Source organism: Atta cephalotes (assembly GCF_000143395.1).
Source record: "Atta cephalotes unplaced genomic scaffold scaffold00023, whole genome shotgun sequence".
Classification (NCBI taxonomy): domain Eukaryota; kingdom Metazoa; phylum Arthropoda; class Insecta; order Hymenoptera; family Formicidae; genus Atta; species Atta cephalotes.
In genome coordinates this window covers 4267871-4271301 of record NW_012130087.1, presented here as the reverse complement: position 1 = coordinate 4271301, position 3431 = coordinate 4267871, and the positions used below count along the sequence as shown (strand labels likewise).

General features: G+C 28.5%; 1 protein-coding gene across 1 annotated transcript in view; it reads left to right on the top strand.

The window, feature by feature from the left end:
• The window catches only part of LOC105619939 (voltage-dependent calcium channel type A subunit alpha-1), a 129239-nt gene that overhangs the window by 101887 nt on the left and 23921 nt on the right, over window positions 1–3431 (top strand). The gene's annotated exons all lie outside the window — the stretch shown is intronic.

The following is a 3431-nucleotide window of genomic DNA, read 5'->3' as shown; positions in this document are numbered from 1 at the left end:
TTCTCTCTCTCTTCTCTCTCTCTCTCTCTCTCTCTCTCTCTCTCTCTCTATATATATATTTTTTATACTTATCTCTTTCTTGTATTTTGTTTCTTTCGCTTGTTCGATTTAATTTTTCGAAATATTTTCAAAATAAAAATGACGGACCGAGTGGAAAATTAATTCAAAAGGAAATTTCGAAAGCTAAGGAAAAGTGTATATAAGGAAAGCGCTGCTTTTGATATCCTCTGCATGTCTTGCCCGTTTTGTCTGTATCCGCATGTAATCACTTGCACGGTCTGATATGTTTTTGATCCTCGCATGCATACATCACGATTACTATGATTGCGATTATGGATTAGGAATGATAATAATAATAACTGTGATGACAATAATAATAACTAAAGATAAAAATGATGATGATGACGACAATGATGATGATGATGATGATGATGATGATGATGATGATGATGATGAGGATGATGATGATGATGATGATGATGATGATGATGATGATGATGATGATGAAGATAACAATGATAATGATGACGATGACAATAAGGATAATGAATTATGGTGATCACAACGAAACTAAAAGTCGAGAAGTCGCGAAAGCGCTTTTCGCTGCTGTTCGCCGCACGCATGTCATTGTGTTGTGGGAATAAGCATTATCTTCTGTCTCACACATGCACATACTCGGCACACACAGAATTGAACATCGTATTCTACATACACAGACTGATCGAGATTTACGTATCACACGTACGATGAAAAATCTTCCTTGAGAGATTGGTTAGATTTGCTTGGTAGGAAAAGAAATGTCTTCTTATTAAAAAAGAAAATAAATGATCAAATTTAATTATTTTAATAAGAAATAATTTTATATGACATATAATGAATAATTGCATTAAATCGCATCCATTTTTTAATAGAATAATACTAGAAATGTATATTTATAATATTTAGATACTTTGACGTATATATAATTTTTATGTTTTATTTATTTGGCATATAATGCAGTGAAATATATTATAATACACAATATTAAGACAATACAACAGTTTACAATATAGCAATTAAAGTTGTAATCGAAAAATTGATTTTTCTCCATATTACAAAGTTTTATATATTTTTTTGAAATTTATTATTAATTAAAATATAAATTTTTAACGGGAGTTTTAAAGAAAGATTAAAAAATAAAAACCATAATTTAAAAAGTAACAGTAGAATGAAAACAATAATGAGCAAATATATTTCTTAATTAAGTAACGTTTATATATTCTTCAATGAAAAAAATCTTTTCTTTAATTCATTAACAATGATCAGTTCGGACGAGAAAAATAGATGAAGAGAGCGATGAAATACAGAAATTAATTAAAAAAGGACGAAGGAATATACATATATAAATATATATGCTGGACAAAGGAATAATAGAATCTGGATTGTGTGTTACGTCTGTGTTGGGTATATTTTGTAGTATCACGAAGCGCCGGCAGTTTTATTGGACTTCTTGACCATCGTGAACTTGGTCGTCACTCTCCTTTTCCTCATTGAGTGCATCCTTAAACTCGTCGCCTTCGGATGCAAGGTATAAACAAGCCTCTTAAATCGCTCTAATTCCATCTCACTCTCACTCGACTCACACTGCAAATTCTTACCACTTGTAACTCCATCGAGACTGACATTCACCGGTCATCATTAATTGTGTGATGTTACCGGTCGGAGGATACTCGTGAAGAAAGGGGATCCCAAAAACTGGCGAGAGGAACAGAAGGGAACACATCGAGACATCGCGAAACTGTTTATCACGAAAATAAAAAGTACCTTCAAAGTTTATTCTTAAGTAGACTTATCAAGATTTAAAGTAAACTTATATGTGTAATAAATTCTTATAATATTTTGAATGGGCATTCAAAAGGTAGTAGTTGCCAGAAAATAGGACTATACTTGAAAAAATTATCGTTGAATTTTTTTAAATATTGCAAAATATGTAGTAAATATCAAATTGTTTTAACATTAATTAATAAAAATTAATAAATAAAAGATTATAATTATTGTTAAATGACTTTAATATTCAATAAAGAATTTGAATAATTAAGCTTAAAACGGACAACAGATATAAAAATCTTGTTCTCATTGATTAATTATAAAAATATTATTTTTTCAACAAAATTTTTATACAACAGTTATTAAAAAATAATATTGTATTTATACAATTTTGTTGAGAAAACTTGTATGAAAATCGAAGAATGAGTTCTTTGATGCGAATTTTACAGAAGAAATTTATAAAAATTAGCTAATATATATAATTATATATATATAATTTAATATATATAATTTAATATTATTTTTTTACATTTTGCATAATTTACATAATGTAATCGATACGATTTCTATTTTCTGGCGAAAGTAGAAAAAAGTTGAATATATCAAGTTCGCGTGTCTCTATCTCTTTCACTCTCTCTAGTTTGCTTGCTATTATTGGCATGCTCCCGTAGATACTTCTCTAGAAGAGATCCCGTCACTTCAGCTGATCATCAAATCGATCACCAAAGCGTGTGATTTGGGTAAACGCTTTAAAATTTTTGTGAACAGATGTCTTCGTCTTCGTGAATTTAAAATTTTGCAAATAAATTCTACTTGTTTACTGAACACCGATGGATATGATTCAATTGTAATTGTGTAAAAATTAAAAATGGAATCTGTTTCTTACAATAAAAAACATAGAAAAACATTTTTATTGATTATTTAAATTCAAATATAACAGTATTAAATATTAAAATATAAATTTTTCTACTTTTAAAAATAAGCGATCATTATTTTTTATAATTACAGTAACTATTTTATAATTACAATAACTTAGTAATTATTTTTTCTTCCTTCTCTTATTCCACGACCAAGAGATCTGATCAATTATCATTACAATATTCAAAAGCACCATTCAGAAAGGCACATGTTACAGAATTTCAACTTAATAAGTACATCCATAATAGGAGTGCTCACGAACACGAACACGCACACAATACATGTATACAGGCACTTTTACACACAAAATAGCGTACATTCACAAAAGAAGCAGATTATAGTATACTTTTCTTGAAGTATAGTATACTTTCGGATTCGTAGTTTCTTTTTTAGTAGTAGTCATACGCAAACAATCTCACAAACACTGAAACTACAACCCAAGTTCGTTCAATAAAGTGCTGAAACATATCAATAATTAGTTCGAATTGCTTGTTATTGATATCTATTATTATTATATAAGTCAAGATATAATGAGGGATAAGAAGATTACAAAAGAATGAAAAAAGCAACAATTAGTTAACAATGAAGAATTAGTTCACATTTCTTTTATTCCTAAACTGTTGTTTTATTAATTTCTAAGCAATGACAATTAAGACTAATTGGAATGAGTAACAGTAAGGAAAGCAATAATCTTGAACATGTATATA